We start from the raw sequence: 26,631 nt of genomic DNA on the forward strand, positions 1-26,631 counted from the left end.
GTTCTTGCCCCTGATCCGGATCCTGACCCAGCTCCTGCCCTGGATCCTGCCCCTTCCCTTGCCCCTGCCTGTGCTCCTATTCTTGCCCCTGACCCGGGTTCTGCCCCTGCCCCTGCCTGTGGTCCTGTTCCTGTCCCTGACCCACCTCCTGCCCCTGCCCCTGCCCCTTCCCCTACCTGTGTTCCTGTTCTTGTCCCGGACCCAGCTCCTGCCCTGGATCCTGCCCCTTCTCCTGCCCCTGCCTGTATTCCTGTTCTTGCCCTTGACTCGGCTTCTGCCCGTGCACCTGTCCCTTCCTCTGCCTGTGTCCCTGTTCCGGCCCCTGCCAGAGCCGATGCCCCTTCCCCTGCCTGTGTCCCTTTTCCTGCCCCTGCCAGAACTGATGCCCGTTCCCCTGCCTGCGTCCCTGTTCCGGCCCCTGCCCCTGCCAGAGCTGATGCCCCTTCCCCTGCCTGCGTCCCTGTTCCTGCCCCTGCCAGAGCCGATGCCCCTTCCCCTGACTGCGTCCTTGTTCCTGCCCCTGCCCCTGTCAGAGCCGATGCCCCTTCCCCTGCCAGTGTCCCTGTTCCTGCCCCTGCCAGAGCCGATGCCCCTTCCCCTGCCTGCGTCCCAGTTCCTGCCCCTGCCCCTGCCAGAGCCGATGCCCCTTCCCCTGACTGCGTCCTTGTTCCTGCCCCTGCCAGAGCTGAGGCCCCTTCCCCTGCCTGTGTCCCTGTTCCTGCCCCTGCGAGAGCCAATGCCCCTTCCCGTGCCGGTGTCCCTGTTCCTGCCCCTGCCCCTGCCAGAGCCGATGCCCCTTCCCCTGCTTTCCAGGGCCACTGCCCCTTCCCCTGGCCCTGCCTGTGCTCCTCTACTTGCCCCTGACCCAGCTCTTACCGTGGATCCTGCCCCTGGCCCTGCTCTTGTGTCTGGCCCTGCTCTTGCATCTGGCCCTGCCCCTCCTCCTGCTCCTGCAGGGCTCCCAGAACCACATCCAGAGCCCACATCCTCACGGGGAGAGCTCCTTGTACCATTACCCTTAGCTCCATCACCCGACCCTGATGCCCCGCCAGATTGTTTCATCCCCTCCCCCTATGTTCTTTCTCTCTGGTTCGTATTAACTGTTCTATTCTCTTTCCATGTCCTATATGCTGTTTATTATTTATTTTAAATAAAATTCATTGTTTTCAGTTGAACAAGCCCTGAGCATCAAGTACATTCCCAACGCTGGGCCACCACACCACAGAACATGGCTGTGGAATATCTGCTTCCCCAAAGGAGTCCCCGAACCAGAAGGCCTCCCTGGAAACCCCTAAGCTGCTTCCTCTCTCTGTTCCTTTACCTGTTCTGGATGTTTCCTGTACGTGGAATCACACAGAATGGGCCTTTGTGTCTGCCCCCCTATTTTCAAACGGGACTCCTTCTTTTCTGTGTTGACTTGACATAAAATTTCCCTTATTGGATGTTGAAATCCCTGAATGATTACAGATGAGATGTAACCATAGAGCCCCCTTTGGTAAATATGGACACAGTCTCGGGGTGGAGACCCCTGTTTCTGCTGGGACACCTCAGCCTGACCCCAGACAGGAAAGGGCTGGTTCCTCCTGTGACCCACAGAGAAACCAGGGAAATGCAGAGAGCTGGAAGACACACCCCAAAGGGCCAAAGCATTGCTCACAACCCAAGGCCACAGAAAGGTTTCCCATGCCTCTGGTCCAAACCATGCTCCAAGTCACTGGGTTCCACAGGGACAGAGACGAAATGCATGCAAGTCCAAGGGGAGGGGGACAGGCATGGGGGCAGTCAGAGATGCAGGAGCTCCCGGGGAAGGACTCTGGCAAAGGAAACCCTATGGAGGCAGCACTGGTCACCCTCAGCCTGGCAGGTGTCTGGTCTGGGGACCAGCAGCCCTGGCGAGAACGTGAGGAAACGGAGGTCCCCGGGAGAGAAGGGTGACGGGCACCCCTGTCTGGGAGAACAGTGAGCAGCACCCATCCCAGGCCACAGGTGCACCCATCACCTAGCGTGGGCAGCTCACTCCCACCGTGTTGAAGGGTACACCGTGTCCATCAACCTCTATTTGCAACAGAATCCATAAAGTGGAGTTTCTGGGTCAACACGTATCCAGTGTTGAAGGTACAAGCCTCAACTTCCAACAACCCAGGTCTGCTTGTCCACGTTGAGCCTTGTTTGGGAAGCAGGGGTGTGGAGTCCTGGGGCTGTGACCTGTGGGAGGGTTGGGGAGGGGGAGCTCTGAGTGGAGTGACCAAGGTACCCGGGGGGACCTGCCTCTCACGTGTAACAACATCCCGGGGCTGCTGGGGGATCCCACCGATTCACTAAACTGTGAAGTGCTACCACCTCCCAGGCACTGTTCTGGGGGTTGGGGACCCTGCGGTGAGGAAGCAATGAGAGGTCTGGGCCACAGACTCTTGCGACCTGGTTAGCTGGCCACATCCCTACTCTGGGATGCTCTCATCACCTAAACACTTCCCATGATGAGGGATGCCCCCTGAGCATCGTGAACACATAAGGGATTGATCCACATTGAGAATCAGTTCCTCGAGATAAGCATCTCCAATGAAATCGGTAGGTAGAGGGTAAGGACATTTTAGGGCTCCTGACAAATACTGGTGAAATATCTCAAGGCAGGTTTGCAATTTCCACGACAGCCAGCGTCTTCCAGGACCGCCAGCCCCACCGATCTCTCCTCAGTAGCTCTTCCACCTCTGCTCGCTGGGAAGGCACACACAGCTCAGGAAACGGAGGCTTACTGTGCATTTTTGTATTTTCTGGAGAAGTGTGACTTTCTTCAACAAGTGTCTTTGTGACTGTCCCTTAAAGCCACTTCTGATTCACTTAGTTCCCAACTGGAACAGCTGACCGCCGGCTGAACGTCCAACCACACGGAAATGCAGCGGGGGCCGCAGGTGAGCACAGGGGCCGCAGCAGGGCTCTGCATCCCTCAGACGATGCCTGACGTGTTCTGAAGCCCTTACCTGGTTTCCTAACAGTGAGGCTGTTTTCATGCCCCGGTGTAACAAATACCTGTGTTCACTCACGGGCAGTTCAGAGATGAGGACTCAACACTAAAGCTACATGGGTTAACAGATGAACCAACGCTAACCAGCACTAGTTACTGTGCAATGAACGGGTGAGGACCCCGTGCAAAGGCTTGAAGGCCGGTGTCGGTGGTGAATCACTTTGTTGTCATTTCCCACTGACCGTCTGGGATTCCCCTCGTGCTGGGTGTGGGTTTCTCGTTGTTTTGAGAAAATGTATTTTCTCAGGCGGAGAGGGCCATCATGCTGCCCCTGCACACTTCAGCTCAGTGGGAGGGCCCTGGACTCAGTATCACAAAGATAGCAAGAGAAAACAGATCACTAAATTGGCCCGACACCGTACCTCGTCTTATCTTTGTCACGGCGATGCATGCGGCCAACAAGCAGGAAACAGACGGCCTGTCTCTCCTGTTACCTATAATAGGGACAGACTGGTCCAACTGGAAGTAGCAGCAGAGATTCCTGACCTGTTTTGTGCTCGGTCACCAGCAGCCAACTGCCACGGCGTGACTCCCCTTCCCTAGGCACTAGAGAGAAAACTGATCTTAGTCTCTGACCCCGTGCTCCATCCGAGAGCAGCCGGGCTGCGTTTGGGCAGAGCAATGCACAAGGAACCTGCTGACAGCACGGAGGCATTCCAAAGTCCCTGGGGGCAGAGCTGGAAGTCTGCTCAAAGGACCCAGAGGCCAACAGAAACCAAAAGGCAAACACGGACCACAGGTCAATAGGATGAAGGAGTCTGAAAAAGCCAAGTCCATGCTGAGGCTCAAAAGAACAAAAAATACAGCATATGCCAGAAAAATAAAGTCACATACAACACATACCAAAGCACAAACGTGCCGGCTAGAGCACTGAAACTGGGGCCAGAATGCTGGGAGGGGGCGTGGGGGCAAGGAGGGCCTCGGTCGACTCTGGCACAGAAGCAGAGGGTAAATGAGCTCAGGACTGCAGCACCCAAGTGAGGGAGGACAGAGGCAGGCAAGTGAAGAGGTGGAGGTGGGCCTTTCCCTTCCAAAGCCCCGGGCCTGTGTGTGGCCACAGGGGGACAGCCTGGGCCCCCGCAGGCCTCACACACCAGGGAGCGATGCCCGGGGCCGGCCCACACCCATCCTCCATGGCACTGCATACCCAGCAGGTGGCTAAGCCCAAGCAAGCCCCTACTGTGCGACACCCTCCACCCTCGCACACTACCGCATGCCGGCCCAGGCCATCTCCACTCCCGCCCGTTCCCGGCCGTCGTCTCCCACTGGGAGGGGTGATCAGGGACAGACACAGTGACAAAACTGACACAGGGCAGTCCCAGCAGACGCCCCATTCGTCACTCATGCCCAGAAGGGGCTCCTGCTTCGGCTCCTGCAGGTGCTTCCAGTGGGACAGAGCTGCAGCGTTGCTGAGTGCTGGAGCTCTTCCATGAAATCCATGGAGAAAGAACACGTTCTCCTCTGGGTACCACACCAGGGTCACTCTTTCCACCTGCCTGAAGCGTGAAGCTTTTCTTGTAGTTAAGTGTGAAACGAGGTAGGTCCTGGCTGTGGCTCAATGAGGCAGCTTCCATGATGATCACGTGCCCCCCGACCGTCCACCCCCACCCCTCGGGAGCATTTGTTGGTGCTTCTTGCACTGCAGGGCTTTCCGTTTCATATGGTGAGAGGCAGAAGCAAAGTGACCCTGGGCAAGGAGGTCGGAGGGTCCTTGCCGCTAGAAATAAATGCTTGCTCTGCTCACACTCGGCATGTCCACAGGGGAGGCAAAGGTCAAACAGAAACTTTTTTTTTTTTAAAGATTTTATTTATTTATTTGACAGAGAGAGACAGAAGAGAGGGAACACAAGCAGGGGGAGCAGGAGAGGGAGAAGAAGACTTCCCGCTGAGCAGGGAGCCCGATGCGGGGCTCGATCCCAGGACCCCAGGATCATGACCCGAGCTGAAAGGCAGACACTTAACGACTGAGCCACTCAGGAGGCCCTGAACAGAAACTGTTTTGAGGAGCCACGGAGCCCACTGTCTTCTGGGGAACCCGGAAAGAAGGGCGCCAGCAGCCTGGGGAACGCGCTGGTGGGGAGAGGAAGGGTTCGTGCTGAATGAACACATCTGACCAGTTCCAACAGCTCTCCGACAGCAAGCATGCCGCCCAGGTAGACAAGACCGGGGACCCCTGCCCAGACAGCCCTTGCCCCCCACCAGCATAAGGACAGGCGGGTAAGCAGCCCCGCAGGGAGCAGGGTGAAGATGCTGGCCGCCGTGGGACCACAGGCACAGCAAGGTGCTGTGGAGGGGCTGGGGGTGGCAAGCTTGGCACAGCCCCCAGGAACTGGGGGCTCTCAGATCGCAGCCACCAGGGGACCCAGAAAGACCTGATGTGGTTTTCAATGCCACCCCCAGAGAGCACGCACGAGCACCCTGGGAGGGCGACACATATGCAAATTAAAGGCACTGCAAGGCCTTCAGGCTGTGCCTTCAGGACCCTCTGACCGGAGCCACCACCTCCAGGGGCTCCTGTCCCAGACTGTCCCCCTCCTCCGGGGCCCCTGCACCCCTGGCCTGCCCCAGCACTCACATTCCTGCCAAGTCAGAACCCTGTCTTCAATCCAGAACACAGGAGAAGTGGGGTGCCCTTGGCGGAGCCTGCCACGACCGGGTAAGTGGGACAAGGTCCCGTGTCTCCTGCCTCCATGCGGGCAGAGAGCTCCTTCGACAAAGAGCCCACCGCAGCACCTGCCGGGGATGCTTCCCCACGCCTCACTGGCCGCGGCTGTCCCCTTCCTGGGGGAGAGGCCAGCTGGTCTCCTGGCAAAGGGCGAGCTGCCTCCGCGCCGCCCCCCCCAGGACGGCCTCTCCCGTGCTCCCCCCACAGCCTGGCTGCATCAGCATTCATGGAACAGCTCCGGCCTCCCCGTGCACAGGGTGAAGATGCGGGCACTCTCACTGGGTCCCAAAGGCCCCGGCGTTTGATGCCTGGACTGGGCGCGACAGCTGCTGAGAAGCTAGAGACCCCACCGTGACCCTCCAACTGTGAAGCCTTCGTGGTCCCCTGTGGATGTCAGAGGGAGCCCCCGACCGCCCAGCTTCCCCACCAGTGTGGCCCTGCCTCCTCAGGCTCCCTTGGTCTCCACCCGACCAACTCCCAGGCCTCCTTCTGGGAGCTGGTTCAGGCTGGATCGTGCTCCAGGCCTGGCAACAGAGAGGGTGTAAATCTCAGATCCCAGAGACCCAGAGCTCAAAGGGTACATGGTGGTTTCCCACTGAAGCCCTCACATGAAAGCCAAGGGGAGAGACGGCCCAGCCAAAGCCCTGCAGATCCCTCCCTCACGCCACCGGGCCGCGCTCACCATCTGGTGTCCATGCCGTCACTCGATACACAGGGCACCTGCCTGGACCATGGACAACAGCATCTGCATGCTTTCCCGAAGCCACACCCTGAGAATCAGACCACTTTAAGGGCTGGAGAAAATACTCAGTATTCCCCAGGGCAAGTCCCTCCACATAGGGGGGGACCAGGCCAAGCTCCAAAAGAGGAAGGGGCCTTCTGCCATCTGGTTATTCCAGCACTCTCTACGGACATGGAAGCAACCTAACAATGCTTTTATTACAATACATGATCCTTGTAAATAATTCGAAGAATACAGAAAAGTACACACACACACAAAGAAAGCATCCATCAATACACAATGCAGGCTTAACTAAGACCCTGCTGTAGGTCACTGTGTTCATTTGCTAGGACCACCACAGAGTCTCACTGATGGGGCGGCCTCCACAACACTCACTGTCTTGCAGTCTGAGAGGTCAGGTGTGGCCAGGGCTGCTCCCTCCTGAGCTTGCTGAAGGCGGTCCGCAACCTGTGTCCTCACATGGTCACCCCTCTGTGTGGGTCTGTGTCCTGATCTCCTCTTCTTGTAAGGACAATTTGTACTGAATTAGGGCCACTCTAATGACTTCACTTAACCTTCATCGTCTCTACAAAGACTCTCTCTCCAAATTCAGCCACCTTCTGAGGTCCCGAGGATTAGAAGTCCAACAGATGAGTTTGGGAAGGAAACAATTCAGTCTGTAACGTTCATACATACACACCTTTTTTTAATAATCCAGAATTGACACTACGTGTGAAGTTTTATGTCCCATTGTTTTTATTTATGCCCTGGCCTTTTGTCACATATTGGAAGAAGCATTTCTTACGAAATCAAATCCAAGCCTGCGTGGACATCACTGAACCACAACTAGTTTAAACTTCCCTGATGGCTGGACCTCCGGTTGGTCTGGAGCTCCTACTAGATCACTCCCTGTGACCCGAATCCCCACGCCTCCCCCTTCACGGTCTCTCTTTCTACTTCCTGGAGACAAGGAGGCACCAGGCCTTTCCATAAGCATCAAAGTGCTTCTCAGAAAGGATTCACAGGAAGATTACAGGGGATCGATCTCCTCTCACCTGAAAAGCACCAAGTATTATCTTTTTTAATCTCTGCTAATTTGACAGACAGAAATAGAACTGCGTTACTGCTCCAATTTGCATTTTCATTACTTACAAAGCTACACTTTCTTCTTCCATCTATTAGTCATTTGTGTTTCCGACTTTGTAACGCTTCTGCCTTTTCTAAAAAGCATTAACTATATGTCTGCTTTTCACAGACATAAGAGGTGGTTCTTAAAGACAAACACTGCCACAAAACCCACACACTGCTCTCTACACGTGGGGCACAGCCTTCGGCGGCCCGGGGCGTGCGGGGAGCTGCCAGGCCAAGCAAACTCTCTCGTAAGTGAGCAAGGTAACTGGAATTCTGGCGCCATGGAGAGTAAGTGGACGGAGGAGAATAAGTTATTTTGTGTGACCTTTCTTATTCAACATTAGGGTACTTGTAATCAAATATGTCAATATGTACTAATTAACCCTGCTTGGCTAAGTCAAATTAACAAACCACTTCAATAATAAATCAGAAAACCATAATTGGTATTTTAATTTTTATAAGTAACATCCACGTAACACTGGACTGAATATATCCCCGCCACATAATTTACACCACCACACACTCCACAGCGCATCCTCCACACTCTTATTAGGCTCATAAAATATGCTTCCAAAATGAGAAAAAAATAGCTGTCAAGAACCACATCTTATTATTCAACTATTAAACTTTCTTAATCATCAATCAGTTTAATTGCCCCTGACATGGGTTATAAATAACATTTTGTGGTTCAATAAAATACTACAAGCATAACCCCTTCGCTCCCAAAGCTGCTCCGAAATTCTGCCATGGGTATTCCAGAACAATCTATGCACTCTTCATTGACCTCAGTCATTTCCACGAAATCCTGCCTTGGATATTCCAGGATGACTTACACACCCTCCACTGGGGTTTGGTCATTTCCATTTCCGCTGGGTAAAACATTCTGAAGTATTTTTCTAATGTGTGCCAAAAAAATGTGAAGAAGTTGCTGTATTAAACGGCACAGTGTTGTTTTCTAGTAGATCTCTGTTAGGTCTTTCTATTCCATCTATTAGATCTCTCTACCCAGCTCCCTCCTGTCCAACCGGTCAGCTGAACGCAGACATCAGCACTAAGCCGGTCCCTCCGGCAATCCAATGGCTTGGTGCCCCAGGCCCCTGCTCTCCGCCCAAGCCTGGGGCTGCAGCAGCCACAGGGACAGCGGCTTCCCTTCAAGGGGCTTAAAAGTGAGAGATGACTGCAACAAATGGCAAGACCTAACGACTGGCCATGGTATTTTCCCTTCATCAATCATGACCCAGATGCCACGTACCAGGCTGCATGAGACCGGCGCATCATCCATCTTCCACAGTCTTGCCTGATGGGTGTTAGTGACATTCGGCAGAGGGGACGGGACTCAGCAGGCCTGGGGGGCTAACTGAACACCCAGAGTGGGTGCGCTATGAAGCACATCCACACAGCCTTCCCTTTCCTTTGTAAATCCCTGGCACTGCTGTCATCCAGGAGCTGTGTAGCTAACCGCACTAGCGACGGTCTCGCCTGGTAAGTGCAGGTTCCAAAGACCTGGGGAGGGACAGCCTGCGCAGTCGCCTAACAGGTGCCCAAGACCCACTGGCTGCAGGCTGGAGGGGGAGAGGGGCACACAGCACACTGGCCTCCAAGAAGGGGGACAACCCGTCCTGCTGGGGGAGGGAGGTTTGGGAAGGCTTCATGGAGAAAGGAGCCCACTGATTCAGGCCTCGAAGGATAAACAAGCAGAGTGTTTAAGGTATGTGCATCCGGGGGCACCTGGGGGGCTCAGTCAGTTGAGCATCCGACTCGTGGTTTCAGCTCAGGTCATGATCCCAGGGTCATGGGATCCAGCCAAGTCGGGCTCCGAGATCAGCAGGGAGTCTACTTGAGAATTCAGTCTCCCTTTCCCTCTGCCCGCCTCCCCGCTGCTCACACACAAATGCCTTCCCTCTATAAAATAAATAAAATCATCTTAAAAAGAAAAAAAAAGATATGTGCATCTAACCACCTGACTCTCCTGAGTACAATTACTGTTCCATAGCTTCCTTGGCCACCTACAATAAAACCCAAGCCCACTGGCCAGTGTCACCAGCCCCCAGCAGGAGCCCCTAGTGCTCACTGCAAGGCCCTGAGACCTCGCACTGCAGGTCTCACCGTGGACCCCTTGTCTGCCTCACATGTCTTTTCCCTCCTCCACTGAGGTCCTCCCTGGCTGGCCGCCCTGCCCACCACTCTCAGCCCCAGAGCAAACACACTGTGTCTCTCAGAGTGAAGGACAACCACGTCACCTGCTCCTAGGCGCTGGGGTCCTGGGAGCTCTCCAAGAACCAGGGCCCAGGTCCTAGTGTGGTGCTCAGCCCAGGGAGACACTCAAAAACGTTTATGGAACTGGACAGGCACATAGATGCACAGATAAAAAACATGAAATTCTTACCCAGGCCTCCGTGGTTTATAAAGTATTTTCTGTTAAATGAGGTCTTTGGGGTTTTGTTGTTGTTTTTTAATAGAAATGGTTCTAGAAAATGGGGTTTTAATCTTAGGAAGTACACCAAACAGAAGCCTAGAGGCTGCGACGAGCATGGAACAGGTTCTCAGAACCGCGGGCGGAAGGGAAGAGGTAGGAGAGCGTGGGGACAAATGGTCAGGGCTCCAGGGCAGCACTCTGTATCTGAGCAAGGAAATCATAGGAAGCCCCGTAGTGCGCGATGAAGGGACACCGCCAGGCCGTGCTCTGGGAAGGTGAGCCCAGCAGGGAGAGCCAATCAGAGGCCATTACGTGAGGAGGGCCCGAGGGTGCGCATCATAAATACAAGTCACTGATTCAACTGATAGGCACTGAGCAAAGCCCAACACAGAGCCCCTGCATGGGCTGACTGCAGCGCCAGGTGCTAGGCAGCTGATGCGCCATATTCCCCAGGACTTAATCCTAACCGGTGAGAAAGCAAACCCAGCAAGGCCGCAGGGGGCGTGCAAACTCACAGGGCCTGTGAGCTGAGCAGGAACACCGTGCAGACCCACCGATCAGACTACAAGGCCCGACAGGTCGTAGCACAGAGGCAGCATTTTACAGACCTGGGTGAGCTCAACCTGCTCCCCGAGCTTCTGGAGAGTCTGAACTCAGTAAGCAGGTGAGATTCAGGCTCTGGGGCTGGGCAGCCAGGGCTCTGCACCGCCTGGAAGTGGCCATGAGCAAACCAGTTCTTCTCCACGACCCTCAGCTTCTTTCCTCTAACCTCGACTACCATCAGCAGCACCTCCCTCTCGAGTGGTTGGGAAGACACACACACACACAGCTACCCTAAACCATGTGCCTGATCCAGGTAAGCCCTCAACCAACGTTAACACCGGTACTGGTCACCCTCCAGGGAATTCTACCAAAACCTACAGGGGGAACAAAAATGGTAATCACAGCAGATACCCCACAGAAACTACACAGGACAAAAGGCAATGGAATGACATCGTTAAAGTACAGAAAGAAAACAAGTGTCCAGCCAGAGCGCAGCCTAGTGAAAACACCTGCCACAAGGAGATAACACCTTGTCACACAAACAGAAGCTATGGTACAAGAAGTGCTCAAGAAAGTTCTTCTGGCAGAAAAACATGATACCAGTCAGAAACGCAGATCTACACAAAGACACGAAGACAACAGGTAATGGTAAAGATGGGGGTACATGAAGGTGTTAGTCCTTCCTCCTCATTCACTTAGAGTTGACAACAAGCACGCTGGGCGCATGGACCTTGGTTTGGGATGCCGTTCTCTGGTCGGAGGGCCTGGGCCCTGGGAGGGACAACCACACACTCACAGCAGTGGCGGCTGTCACAGGAGCCCAGACGTCAACAGAAAGAACGCCCAGTGGCCAAACCTGAAATAACGTGAGCAACAAAACAGTGCAGTACTGGACTGCACCTCAAGATGTAAAACAAGTAGCTATGGGTCCATACTGACATATATGGTTGAATAAATTAACAAATGGGGGAAACAGACAAACCTCTCATGCAGAAGAATTCTAAATAATTTATGTAGATACTCTGCTCTCGAGGAACTGGAGAATGACTTCCCTCCCCATATGCTGGGGGCGGGGGGGCGGGCACTGTGACTCCCTTCCAGAGAGGACAGGAGGGGAGGAGGAGAGAAAGAGTGACTTTTCTGTGGAGAAACCGGACAGACACACCTCAGCCAGGCAAGCAAGGTCAGCACCAAGAGCGATAAATCATGTTGACAGCATGTGCCCAAGACTGGATGGGATGAGAAGAGCACGTCACTTCTTTGTCATGCCACCTGAAAACCCATAACCCCAGTCTAATTACAAGAAAAACATCAGACAAACCCAAATTTAGGGACATTCTACACAATACTTGGAAAGGACTCAAACTGTCAAGGTCTTTAAAAACCAAGAAAATCTGAAAAACTGTCACAGTCTAGAGGAGCCTAAGGAGACATAACAATTGAATGTCCTGTGATTTCCTGGATGGGTTCCTGGAACCGAAAAACCACATTAGTAAAAACCAAGGAAATCTGAATACAGGTCATCATAATTTTTCAGTATTGGTTCTTTAGTCGAGGCAAACATCCTCATGTGCGACATTAATAGCAGGAGAAATGGGCAGAGGGCAGGAGGGGACCCATATACCATTTTTACAACTTTCCTAGAACTCTAAAACAGTTCTAAAATTTAAAGTTTATGTAAAAAAACAAGATAAGTCAAAAGCAAACGTCCAACATCGTACTACATACACACATACAAGTCACACGAGGCAGGAGACAGGAAGTGAGAGCATGACGCTATAAACTTTTATACTGTATGCCGAGTGGTAAAATATTACCGGAAGGTAGGCCGTGATAGGTTAAAAACGTGTACTGTAAACCCTAGAACAACCTCTAAAAAATAAAAAAAAAGACATGTAACTGAAGGGCCAACATAGGAGATAAAACGGAATCGTAAAAAGATCTCAATTAATCTAAAAGAAGGCACGCGAGAGGAGTCCTGGGGCGGGTGGGCCGGCCTACCATGTCGGGTCCTCCAGCTGGGTGACCGCCACCTCGACTGCACGCACCCCCCACCAGGGCCGAGGTCTGGGCTGAACAGCAGCGCCACCCCCTGACACCCGCAGTCTTGGGCAAGGCCCCAAGGACCCCACCACCAGGCAGGGGGTGCATGGAGAGGAGGCCTGGGCATGGGTGGCGCTCCACAGCGGAGCTGTCCCTGCTTGAGTCCCTCAGCGTCGAGCAAGTGAACGCTGTCACAGACGGCGGAAGCTGGCGGGGGGGGGGGGGCAGTGCACTGAGTGTGAGGGGCCAGAGGAACATCCACAGGGACAACCCGGGAGGTCTCACTGCTGAGGACACTACGGGCTGCTGAGGCCCAGAGCACAGGGAGGATGTGTGGCATCAGACAGGATGAAAGCCTGTCCCAGAAACACGGGCCAGGAGCTGCTGCCGAGGAGCGAGGCCAGAGGAGGAGCGAAAGATGACCCGCTGGTCCTGACGCCCAGGAAGATCAGGATGGGAGGGGCTGGAGAGGAAAGGGTTTTAGGAGGCAGGGTGGGCCAGACCCGGAGGCTTACGGCGTGAGGGGAAGAGAAAGAGAAGCGCAGGGCCACTCTCACATTTCTGATCGGGACACGGGCAGAGGCACAGAGCCAGAGCCGAAGAATCCCACAAGGCCGCGGGTGAGGGACAGCGTGCGGCATCTGCCCCAACAGCAGACTGCGGTTCCTGCGCCTTCCAGCAGGTGCCAAGGAGGCAGGTGGACACACAGGAGCAGAGCTGGGGGCAGGGCTGGGCTGGAGATTTGACAGCTGAGAGCGCCAGGTCTCAACCTCGCAGGTCAGCCCTCGTCCACCCACGTCTGGTGAAACGGTGCCTCCCTTCTCCAGATCAATGTGCACACGTGGGACATTCGCATAGTTTCGGGAGGTTCCTGAACCTGCTCAAACCACCCCTGGACATCCAAGAACATGGAGTGGTGAAGCCCCCAACAAGAGGCAAGAGGCCGCCCAAGTGGAGAAGGAGAGGAGCAGGACACTAATGGCCTGGGACTGAGGCAACGGGGGCTGGGGTGGTGGGGCAGCGGGGCCCCCCTCCTGCAGCCAGCCAAGGAGAAAGCTCCAAGGAGGGAGTGCCCAACAAAGGGATAAGCTGCAAGGGGACACATCAGCTGCAGAGCGTCAGGGGCGTGCGGGGCGGTCACCCGGACGTCGGAGAGAGCGCACTCACCGAGCTTCTGCCGGCAACTGCCCCATTGGACGCCTGTCCACGGGCTTTGGGCGCGGTTTCCAAACTAACAGTAACAGCCTCCTGTCTGTCTCCTCGGAGACTCCAACTAAATGTAAAAACTGGTCCGACTCCGGTAAGCCAAGTGCAATTCCCAGGGACAGGAAAGGAAAAGGGGCGCCGGCCTCCAGCTTCCTCACCCGCACATCCGTGGGCCCTGGAGCACTTCCTCCTAAAGCTCTGCCCTTCAGCCTCTGCTTCAAGCAGCACAAATTCCACTGGTTATAAATCAGGTTTATGCATCTTGTATGGATCTGAAAGAAAACCCATCAGTCACCACGAAGACGCTTGCCCACGCCACATCCCTGCCGAAACTGGACAGCTGACAAAAGGCGGTCGGCCCTAATGACACATTATCACAGAGTTGAGCTCCGAGGGCCCAAAAGCAGCACCAGAGGCTGGTGACAGCCCCCACCCCGAGTGAAATACAACCATGTCAACGCAGACGAACACTTGCTCTCAGTACGATCACACCAACTGTATATTTCCCCACCCTCTGCCCTGGGCAGGACGGCACAGCCTTGATGATTCTCCGCAAATACATAATACATGAATCACAAAGCCAACTGTGGAGGCCCCAAATTAGACACTGCTGCCCAGCCCCAGAAAAGGCTATCACCTTAAAATGTTCTTCTGAAGTGGTTTCATGTTTTATTGGCAAAATGGCATATTATTATTGCAATGATAATGATTTAAATATAAATACCATTAGAGCTGTAATAATGTACATGTACTTCGTGACTTTATTTCAAAGACTCCACAGCACTGTACTACACTCAATCATTAGCCTCCCAGCGAGAAGCTGAAAGCATTGTCTCTATTTTGCAGACGGCAAGTCCATGGCAGGGAAGCAAATGACAGGCAGGCCCAAGGCTGTGTGCAGAAACAATGGGAGCTGGAACACGGTAGCTTATGTTGGCCGACAAACACGCACACGTGGCGCGCGCGCGCACACACACACGTACGTACACACACACACCCTATCCTGGATGTTCACAGGGAGCGTCGGCGAGAAGTATCAAAACGCTACTGTAAACCAGAGAAGCAAGGTGGAACGAGTGCCGTGGGGGGTGCTCGCACGCGGGGTCACTGCTGCAGCATTGATAATAACCAAAAAGTAGACAGAACCCAAACGTCCATCAGGAGATATGTGGATGACTAGAACGTGCTGTATCCATGCAACCAGAGGTCATCTGACCACAAGAAGGACTGAAGTGCCAACACCTGCTACCTGGACGGACCTTGAACGTGCAGAAGACGCACCCAGCAGCCGCTCACACACGGGCTCGAAGCTCTTCACACAGTAACTCCCGCGGGCCTCACGGCAACCAAGGCAATGGTGCCATGCCCTCCGATTCCCACGTCGACAAAGGCCATGCACAGCTGGTAAGGGGCAGAGCCTGGGTCTGAACCCCGGCGGCCAGGCTCCAGCGCTGAACGTTACCACGGGGCCCGATGACTCACCCCCAGCAGAGCACAGGCCTGGACTGCTGACATCCAGACGCCAACGTAGGAGCGAGCCATAAACCTCCACCGTCAGGTCCCCGTAGACCCCTAACACATTGGTGACCGCAGGACTCTGGATAAGCACATTCAGAGCTACGCCTCTCAGCTGCCACCCCCAGGGCTACAATTCTCATCGCAACCCCCAGTGCAAACCTCTCCCCCAGCTCCAGATCAACGTGTCCGAACCCAGAATGGTCATCTCACCTCCTAAACCAGCTGCCTGTCCAGGACAATGGCACCACATCCACCTTGGACCCTAGGAACATGCCAGACTTCTCCTTCTCCTCACCCTCCGCTCCCATCAGCCTCCTTCCCCTCTACGTCAACCCCTTCACCACCTCGCCGGCCAGGCTTTCTCTCCAGTGCCGGGCCCTGCCTTCACCTGCCTCTGGTGAGGTCCACGATGTCTCTCTGTGCACACGGTCCTTGTTTTTGCTGGGACAGCGCGGGTCCTCTCTCAACCTTGTTCTAGACCTGCCTTCCTCAGGGGCCTGAACTAAGTCCAAAGTAGCAGCTACGTTGCTGCTTCCTCTAACTTCCAAAAGGTAAAATTCAAGCACCTGTCACATACCTGTTTCGAGAGGAAAGTGACATATCTACCAGGTGTGCTGGCTAGGCAGTCCTGCACACTCTGCCTGGCCTCTGGGTCAAGGATGCACTCTGCATGATCAGGCACCAAGGCGTGGCTCGGATCGAGAACGGGCACATTCACACATCGGCAAACCTAGTGTCTATGCACCTAAAGCTTCTTATCCCTAAGGCTTCAGCCCCTTAAATTCCCAAACCTTCCTGGCATCGGGCACTCTTCCACGGCGGAATTTTCTGAGCATGTCATCTACTCCCGTTATAGAACTCCACTCATGGGGACTCCCCAGGCTTCAGTGCGCCCTAAATGACTGTTCTTACCAGCCTCCACGCCTGGATGGGCTCTGCACACTGCCACCCCACCTCTGAGATCACAGGAAGTCTCCTGACCTCCTCCCCCACCCCTCCTGAGGATGACAGCCTCCAGAGCCCACCCAAGACTGTGGGCCCATTCAGAGGGCAGTCAAGGATCTGTGCCACGTTTACGTAGGCAAGTGGTGGCTGGCATGTGCTGTGCGTGCACACACGCGTGTGCCTGTGAGCATAGATGTGCGTGTGCTAAACCTGCATCGGGGGACGCTGTGACCTTTGAAAGTGGGACCAAATGGCCTTTCCCCAGCAGTGTGAGGTGCTCTGCGAGGAGACCTGAGCCAGTGGCACACGACTCTGACCCATCCCAGCGCTGTGTTAACAGCCCTGGGAGACCGTCAGGGCCACTGGACCAGCTCCATGCTGCTCCATTTCCAGGCTACTCCTGTTCTCCCCTTGTTCCCGGCTTCCCCGTGTTCTCTGACCATTTCTTCATGCCCTGCAAGTTGCTTCCACCACTCATCATCCTGGCCAGCCTCCCCATGAAGATGAACCAACCCTCTGCAAAGGAAGCAGTCAATCTACTTGATGAGCCAAAGTCCTCCGAATCAGACCCTGTTTGTCAACCCCAGATACATCAGCCACTGTTCACTTCCCATCTCCGTCTTTTTCAAGTCACAAAACATGGCATTAAAAGGCCGCTATGTGGCAGGACCTGCAAAGTCAGGACCCCTGCTGCTCAGAAGTGGCTGCCCCTGCCTGGGACATCACAGTCGTTGGAGCTGATGCCGGATTCCCCTCCTCCCTCGTGAACCAGCAGGAGCACGACAGGCCTGGAGCCGGGGACCCGCAACAAACCCTCCACAGGCAAAGCCCGGCTCCCGATCAGGCCCGGTAGCTCTGCCCACCGCAGCCTGAGGGCGCCTGTGGGATCTCACACCAGGAGGGGATTCTTCTCCCCTCAATTAATGGGGACTGTTTCCCAGAGTTCAGTTTAGAAGAAAGGAAAACCAAAACAACACACGCGTGCCCTGAGGACAGAGTCATGGGCATCTTTTGGGAGGGAGGGCGCACGCGGGCTGACCCCTGTGCCATTGGGCACCACGAGCGTCTGAACGGTCATGTGGGAACAGAATGCAGACCCCAAAGTCCTGCAGGACGCTCAGGGATCCAAACCACACAATCCTATGACCAGGTTTCACCCTCTGAAAGAAAAAACTGTATCTGCAAGATCTTCAATAAGCAAAGCATCTAAGGTTTACCCGCTTAAAAACCCAGCCAACCAGAACACCTTCAGCCTAGTGGCTGGCAGCACGCGTGCCCCATGCCCGTGAGCTTCTGCACAGCGCCCGGGCTTCCCCGCGCCCAGCAGACTTGTCCCAGAGCTGCCGCGGGGACTCATCCTATGGGGACCGCCCTCCCTCGTCACCAGGCCCAGCATCACAGCAGGTCTTTCAGCCCGTCCACTGCACTCCCACGCTCCCTCCACACGACGCCCCTGCTCATCCCACAAGGCACAGCTGGAGCGCCACAGAGTCGTCTGAGCCCTAGGCCTGGGTTTGCTTTCCTGCACCCCATGCACCTCAAGATAACACGAATGTCTGTTTTCATTAAACTTCTTCGTTACTGGTTTAAAACCTGTCTTCCTGCTGTAACCACAAGCTCAACGGGGCAGGAACCATACTCGCTTTGCTCGCCTGTGTCCCTACCACCCTGCCGAGGACCAGGAGATGCCCTCTCGACACAGGCTGACTTGAACTGACGCGGTCTCCACACGCTGGTGCTCTGCCCAAGACCAGCACCCCGGCGCCCGCCCATGAAGGTCTCCGTGAATGACACTACCGCACAGGAGGCTGGCGGGTTGGGCTCCAGGACACTTCAACAGACCTAAGGCTTTCTAAAGTAAGGAGAGGTGGACCAGGACCGACACACGAACACTCCCAAGTGCGGATGGCAAGAGGTGAAAGAACTCACACCCACCAACCATACCTGAAAGCCAGGACCAAAAGGTAAAACATGTCCACTTAAAGACACAGCCAACTGCCAGAAATAAATGGTGCGTTTCATACAAATGTCCCCAAACCACCCCGTACATCCACTCGATGCACGTGCGCGTCCTGGTGCATGTGCACACGTGTGTGCAGGGGGGTGTCACAGGAAGGCAGGACAGAGCACAAATCCTAGCTCCTCTGGTTCTTCTCTCTTCTAGACAATGACCACCACAGTCCGTCTCGCTGACGATTCAGGCAAACCCAGTTAAGGATGGTTTGGGTCTTACGGCATGAGTTGGTGGTAAAGTAGTTGAGACAAACTTACCACATTAATTAAATGGTCTATTTAACGTGGAATATCAATTCTCTAATCCCATCTCAGCTGAACTTCTTCTTTCAATTAACAACCCCGAAGTCTACTGACAGGCCCTACTGTGCTAGGATCATTAAGAACATTTTCATTATCTGTCAAGGCGGGAGGAAGAAGCAGAAAGGCAAGCGCTCTCGGAGCAGGCTTCTCCCCTACGTGAGAGCCGATTAGAGAGGGAGCCGTGGTGGTCCTCATTAGTTGCTTAGCAATGAAAGCCCTCCTATGAAATCAGCAACGTGAACAACGTGAACAAAACAAAGAGGTTGCAATAAAACGCACTGAACGAGCATGTTCTCGGCCTCAGAGAGTAATCTGTCCCAGCCAAACCTCCTCCCTCGGATCACAACCATGATGAGAAGCTGAAGCGGCTAAAGACACAATCTCATAAAAACAAACAAATATCAAGTCGGGAAGGTTCACATGAAGACAAATTAAAATTGGTTTTTAATAAAAATGCTGCATGCAAACGGCAAATCCCTCCTTTGGTTATTTATTTTTTATCCACAGATAAATTAAAAAGTAGATCCCACATTTATATTTTCAGAATTTTTCTAAGGCTTAACATATGTTCATAACAGGTACAGTTATATTACAGTTGACTGCTATACCATAAATGGAGAAAAAAATACACAGCACTCAAAGAGAGACCGCACTGCCCAACCTAAATCTCCGTTAAACCAATTTCTTTGCATGTAATTAACATTCCCATAAAATGAACCGCTACTAACGTCAAAGGTAGAAAGGAGACAACGTGCTGCAGAATGCAATCAAAGCTCAGGTTTTAGCTTGTCAGCAGAACATTCGACTAACGTTCTGTCACCTTGACCCGACCCATTCAAATCCACCCCGTGAAAGCCAGCCATCAGAACAAAACCATGCTCCTCGTGTATGGTTAAAAAGAAGACAGTAAGAGTAAAAACTGCATCTTAATGTCTTCTTCAGTAGTTAAACACGTGGATTTACAGACTTCTTTTAAAGCTGGCGTCAATGAGGAAACTATACTCTCTATTTTCAGTTATCATTACAACATTTAACTTAATGGCACATCTCAACATTGGTGCAATGATGCATAGTAACTTGGCAAGGCCACCAAAGTTCACGTTTAATGTCTGCAGGGAAAAAAACATCATGATATGGTCTTACCTATGTGTTCGCACATGAAGACTACAAAGAAAGGAGTGACAAGGTCATTAATCCCCTGAACATATCCACTGACAGGGTGACGTATCGCCCATATAAACAATATCCTTTCAAAAATCTGCAAGAAAATTGAACAGGTGGTGAAGCAAAAGTAAACACATCAGAAACTTTAAAATGTGCGCATTCTTTCCCTCAAAATACATATATACAAGCAACATTTTTCACTGTCTCTAACATTAAAAGTAAAAATGTAAACAAAGTATTAATCGCTACTTAATTTTTTATAAAATCCCCATGATCTTAATTTCTTACTGACTTAAAAGCAATTGCAGTGTCTCACGGAGCCCCGGGCTCAGCCCTGCCACACGAGCTGGCTCCCACAGGAGACACTGTCCGCCCCCGCCCCAAGCCCCGCGGGCAGAGACTGCACACGGCTGCCCAGGACGTGGTCAGGTGGTACAGCAGCACCTGGCCTCTGGGTGAGTGCTCCCTCCGTGTGGAGGGACGGGAGAGCAGAGGGCCAGGCAGGCGGGCGGGCAGGTGCACCCAAGGATGGATGGGTGAATGGAGAGAAGGAAGGAAGCATGGTGGGGGGATGGGGGCTGTGGTCAGGGGAGGGGGTACATGGAAAGATGCTCTGAATTTCCCTCATATGGTAAACAGACTGTTTTAAATGAGGCAGAAGTGACATATGACATTATATTAGTTTCAGGTGTACAATATTTGAAGAGTGACTCAACATTGGTATATATTACAAAATGATCTTTTGTAATATATGTAAGTCTAATTAACACCCGTCACCATACAGTTACAAATTTCTTCTCTCGTGATGAGGACTCTGAACATCTCTTAGCAACTTTGAGACATGCAACACAGTATTATTAAACAGTTAGCACACCGTCCATTACATCCCTGACTTACTTTACGTTGACACCCCCGCCCATTGCACCCACAACCACCCCCACCTCTCCCAGCCACCAATCTGTTCTCTGTATCCATGTGCTTGGTTTGTTTAATCAGTGCACAGTTATCATCACCCAAGAGCACCTGCTCCAGCATCTTCCCATCACATACATTCCCACCAGCCGTTCCATCACCCAGGCCATGGACACAGGAGTAGCTTAGCCTCCTCTCTCTCCTTGCAAGACCCTCACTGCTGACCCAGGCCTCATGCTAAGAAGGCACACGGGGCAGGCTCAATGAGCAAATGCCCAAACAGCGCGTGAATTGCCTCATTTCCAAAGAAGTCAAGCCTGTAGGGCTAACTGCGCTTGTACCCGAGGAGGTCAACCCCTTTCTGCACTGCCCTCACTCCCAAATATCACCGAGCTTGTGGCCTGCATCCCCAAATCAGCACCAACACAGCTCTACAGCAGGGGCCCTGGGGCCTAGATGGGGAAGTCTCTTAACCCAGGGCCCACGGGCAACAAGGGGCACCACCAGCCCTAGAATCCAGGCCCCCATCCACTGTGCTTGCTCCCAACAAAGAAAGTAGCCAGCACATAAGCCGGGGCACCTGGGCACAGAGCCTGCCCAACAGGGCAGCTGCTAAGGACCTGCTGCTGAACGAGTCGTGCGTTCATGCACATACGTTCATACCTGTGTCTCATTTTACAACCGCTTTCTAGCAAGAACTAGCAAGAACATTCAAACAAGAGCAAAAGACCAAAACCACTCAATACGTGGCATCATTTGCCATTTCTCTTGTGCAAACACGACATGGCTGACACCGTGCCGCCACACTGGGCGCCCTCACCCTGGTGACACTGGAAGCAGCACTCGACCCGTCACTGCAGTGGCACGGTGGTCAGACGGGCACGCAGGGCCCATGCAGGGGAGGACCCCTCTCGCAGACCCTAGCCACCACTGCCCCGCATCCGGGCAGCCACGCAGCAGTCACGGGCCTGCCCGGCCACCTGGGCACAAGGAAAGCCCGGGACAGTGTCCCAACCCTTTCCTCGCCGTGGACAGGGTAGAGACAGGCTGAGCAAGCGAGGGCACAGTCAGCGCCGAGACCGCACCAGGGACAGAGAATGGGCAGGACCAGGCTGCACGAGGACAAGCGGGGGCAGTGCCCAGCAGGACAAACTTGTGACAGTTCACCACAGAGCAGTGCAGAGCCGTGAAAGTCAGCTAAGCATCTCCTCACGAATAAGACCCCGAAGTATATGTTCAGCTCACTGGCCGGTTTCTACCCTACACTGGAAAGTTCTAGCAAAGACAACCAGGAAGATGGGGAATTCCCGTGCATGCACGCTCAGTCACGACATGGCCAGGAACAGCGGAGCCTGAATAGCGGAGGTGCATCCCCACCGTCAGGTCAGGCAGGCCCCCAACCGGAGACCCACAGGTAAGACAATGGGGCCAAGCGAGGTGAGAAGTACCCACTCTGGCCCATGCCTCCCTGGTGGAGTGTGGCTCCTTCAATTCCCAGCACGGCCTTCATCCCCTGCACAAGGCGATGCTCGATGGCCCCAAGAGCACCCAGGATGGGATCAGGCCACTCCTTCGGCCATTCTTCGCATGGCCCTTGTCCCCTCTACAGGGCTACCCTCAAGATATGGCAGCGGGGCACCCAGAGATGGGGTCAGCCTACTCTGAAAGAAGCTCCCGGGCTGGGCACCCGAGCAGGGCACCACAACAGAGAACCACATGGTGCAGGGCACTGTCTGCGGCACCCTCCAGGTGACCCAAGGCAGGGAGCAAGGGCCTCTGTGGTCACCACATGACAACCAGGCCTGAGGAGGGCTGGGAACAAAGGACAGCGTCAGCCCCTCACCACGTGGGTGGAAAGGCTCCACAGTGGTACACACTGCATTCCAGAGGCCACTGAGAGCAAAGGAGAGATGGAGGAGTGCCTTGAGGACAGGAAGGCGTCACTGGGGACAGCCCTGAATGCCACGGTGCAGTACGTGGGCGTCAGTAGGCAACCTAACCCCAGGAATGACAACACTAGTGTGATCACGTAGTTGCTAACATCGATTAAATGCTACTGTCCTGACCACCTTCACTAGCTCATCCTCCTCTACACGTGGAGGCAGGTATGATTACTACCCCTTTCAGACGAGGTGGTGGACAGACCCCGGATGGCTCTGTGCCTCCCCCCACCGCCTGGTGTACGCGCTCTTGTGTGGCCCCTTCCCCTTGAGTGTGAACAGCCCTGCACCCTGCTTTGCACAGGGGATGGGATGTGCAAGATTATGTCACAGAGGACGACAACCGTCCTGCTGGGAGACGCTCTCCCTGCTGACTTCAAGGACACAGGCTCCCACACTGTGAGCTGCATAAGGAGAGGGCCGTGTGCCCAGGACCTGAGGGCAGCTGAGAAGCAGCAAGGAACCCGGGCCACAGCTCCACAGCCTACCAGCAACCGAATCCTGCCAGCAACCACGTGGGCCTGGAAGCGGCCCTTCCCCAGTCAAGCCTCAGATGCGTCTGCAGCCCAGACCACACCTGATTGCCACTTGGGGAGATCCTGAGCTAAGACATGCCCAGACTCCTGACTCACCGAAACTGCGGGACAACAAATAGGAGTAAGTGTGTGTTGTTTGACGTGCTGGGTTTGTGGTGATGTCGTTACACGGGAACAGGTAACTCATACAGATGAGAAAGCTCAGGCAGCCACACGGTAAGCAATTCACCCAGAGCAGCAGAGCCAGGAGTCCACGCTGGTATCTGACTAAACGGGGGTCTTGTGAGGCCTACAAAATGCCACCACCGATCTGCATTAGTACATATGCTTTCATATGCAAATCAAAAACGAGAGACCACCAAAAAATTATAACTATGTGGTAAGAAAGAAACAGCGACGTCAATGAGCTCCTGCTGAGCAAACTACATCTAAACTTGGTTTCCACCTGTCCGAGGCCTAGCAGGGACCTGGTCATCAGAGGGGCCTGGTGTGTACACATGCATGTACACAGACACGTGAAATGTGTGCACAGGTGTGAGGTGCGTGTGCACACAGATGTGTGGTACCTGTGTGCGGGCAGGTGTGTGGGGCACGTGCGTGTGCACTGGAGGAAAAGCCAGAGCTCAGGGCACCGACATCTCCTTTCCTGCTTTGCAATCTCACTATCCTGGGGGAGTGGTCATGTCAGCAATGGACCCCTCCCAACCCTGTCACTAAGCCCCAGACTTTCAGAGCACTTGGCTATCGCTCACTCGCTCTCTCTCTCTCTCTCTCTCTCTCTCACACACACACACACACACCCTAACCCCACTCACAAGCAGGAATGCAGGTTTTCGCTTGGCAACCCTGGCACAGAAGAAAAGCTGGTGCAGATGACTGAGCCGGCTCCGCACAGCAGGGAATGTGGAGGGGACATGAGTGTTCTCAGTGCAACCAGCACCTGGGCAGGCAACTGGAGTGGCCTGCTCGCGATTCCTGGGCCCAGAGACCACAGAAGGTCTAAGAAAGCAGCGGGGGAGACCTGCTGGCCAGGTCCCAAAGCTTCCCTCGCGGAGAGGCCAGAGCAAGCTGCCCTGAGATGGACTAGGCTCCACAGGACATTACCTGGGGAAACTGAGGAAAGCACTCAGGGGCAAACGCGTCTGGTGAACACGGCTGAGCAAGGAGGCAGGAGGAGGCAGCTGAGCCTTCTCAGTCTCAAACAGACCGCTCACGTGCTTCCAAAGCCTTCTGTAAGGGAGCCAACAACCTAGCAATCGCCTACTGCCCCCTTCACCTGGGCCCCCGTGCGGGGCTTCCAGAAGCAGGGGCCGGCCCTCACGCTCACAGCTTGCAGAGTGCCCTGTATCTGTACTACTTTGGGAAAACTTCCAGAATTCAGATTTCCCATTAATTAAAGAAAAGCTATCAGTCAGGTAGTTCAAATTATTTATACTTAACTCTACTTGATCTCTCTTGATAACCTGAAAATAATTATACTATTAAGGCTTTAATCCCAGTAACATGTAAATAAAGAGATAAGTAGTTCAAGCAAAAACAAAAATGGTTCTTTTTTTTTAAAAGATTGTATTTATTTATTTGAGAGAGAGAGCGCGCACAAGAAGGGGGAGGGGCAGAGGGAGAGGCAGACTCCCCGCTAAGCAGAGAGCCCGATGCAGGGCTCCATCCCAGGACCCCAGGATCATGACCTGAGTGAAGCAGACGCTTAACCGAGCCACCCAGGCACCCCAAAAATGGCTTTTAACAAGACAGGCAGGCTAAAATGCCGAAGAGCACAGCCTGCCGTGGAGGTTTGTGACAACGGACGCAAATCCTTGCCCTGCCACAAAAGAGACACATGTCTGCGGGTCATCACCCCAGAGGTCCAGCCTCGAGGCCACGGACAGCGGGGGCTCCCTCACGTCTTCACCCCCGCAGCAGCCTCCAAAACAGCCAGCTCCAACCCCTGCTCTCGACTCCACTGCCACCAGCTGGTGACCGTCATCTCGTGTCTGGTCCCCCTGCTAACACCCCGGACCGCACACCCCCCAGAGAGGCAGCAGAGCTCCCGGTACACATCAGGTCACACCGTGATCGCCAGAGGGTAAATGCAAACTCCTGGCCCCGACTCCAAGGTGCCTGGCCTACCACTCCCTTCCCCACCTTGTCACCTCCGCTGGGTCCTCTCTCACCAAACCAGTAACTTCTGTCCCCACCTCAAGGCACCTGCACGTGTTCTTTCCCCCTGCAACGCCCGGGCACCCCTGATCTGCAGCATTAGGTCAGAGTTCCAGAGCCGCCTCCTGAGAGCCAACTTCCTGTACTGCCCCAGCCGGGCCAGCAGCCCCTCTTCCGAGGCCGCAGCTCCAACCACTCCCACATTGAGCCCCCTGAGGAAGGGTCCTCCTGCATCCCGCTCACTCCGTGCTCTCAGGCCTGGCACGTAACGGACCCAGAGGAAAACCGTGGAACTCTTTGCTGGATGGAGGTGTGAATGATCCGGGTCCTCCACCCTTCGTTTTGAGCCCCCTCTTGCCTCTGCTCTCCAAGGTCTGTGCCATTGGTGAGCACCTGGACCTTCCTGTTCCGACGAGACCTCAGACAACACCTGGGAGCCGGACCGGCAGTTCCGTTCTGTTTCTCCATCAGGTGGTGCTCCAGACCCAGCTCTTCAGATGCCAGGCGGTGGGGACGTCAGGGGCCCCCAACCTGTTGGAGAGGCGAAATGGACTGGAGGGCAGGGGGACTCAGCTGCACTGAGGGGAGGCGGTGGGAGAGCACGTGGCCCAGGGAGACTTGAAGAGGAGGCGACAGGCAAACAGCGCGGTGAAGGCTGACGCGGAGTTCTTCAGGAGGCAGGAGGAGTAGAGCACAGAGGGGGACGCGGCCAGGAGGCAAGGGGACAACGCAGGGCTCGGGATGCCCCTGGGCTGAGTCAGAGCCATCACGCTTCGCAGGATGACCCGGTCCCGTATGCGGGGGGTTCATGTTCATCATCGGAAGACTCTCCTATCTCCAAGCCACAAGCCAAGGCCCGGGCATGGGGAGAGTGTGCCACGTGAGCGCAAGGCAAAGCACCCACGTCCACCCATCAGCTCCGTTCTCCACAGGAGAAGCGTCCGAGCATCCTCCTTGGGGAACGCACGCCCCCCGGCCCGCCCCGACTCCTGACAGCGACACCCAGCCACCCCGCAATGCTGGGTGCGCGCCCACGTCCACGCCAGCTGAACCACTCATGCAGTCACTCTGCGGCTCACAGGCCCTTTCCCCTGACATCTGTTCTGGGTGAGCACTCAGCTCTCCCTGTCATTACAGAGCTGCCCCCAGAGCCCCTCACATCTCCCCGCATATTATTTCCCTCTAACGACAGCCATTAATTTAGAAAATAAGAAATAAAACACCAGGATTTAGGGTTCTTTGGCAGGAAAGGGGGAAGAGAAGGTAAGTAACTGGCCTCTCTTCATCCTGTCAGACTGTCCTGCCACGCCAGCGACACACCAGGAAGCCACGGGGGGCCCCACCCCCAACCAAAGCATCTGCAGGCCCCAGGCCTGCACACCTGCCCCGGCAGGCA

At 54.5% G+C, this 26,631-nt stretch overlaps 1 protein-coding gene across 1 annotated transcript in view; it reads right to left on the bottom strand.

Annotated features, from left to right (window-relative positions):
* LOC135365510 (TBC1 domain family member 22A-like) overlaps nucleotides 1-26,631 on the bottom strand; it is a 136,466-nt gene that overhangs the window by 9,373 nt on the left and 100,462 nt on the right. Inside the window, exon 8 of the mRNA XM_064597038.1 lies at nucleotides 19,670-19,784. The gene's annotated coding sequence lies outside the window, so the exon portion shown is untranslated. The remainder of the gene's footprint in view (nucleotides 1-19,669; nucleotides 19,785-26,631) is intronic.

This window comes from Mirounga angustirostris, unplaced genomic scaffold, assembly GCF_029215605.1.
Source record: "Mirounga angustirostris isolate CCGP_5_RB_7025 unplaced genomic scaffold, mMirAng1.0.hap1 SCAF_8, whole genome shotgun sequence".
NCBI classification, from domain to species: Eukaryota; Metazoa; Chordata; class Mammalia; order Carnivora; family Phocidae; genus Mirounga; species Mirounga angustirostris.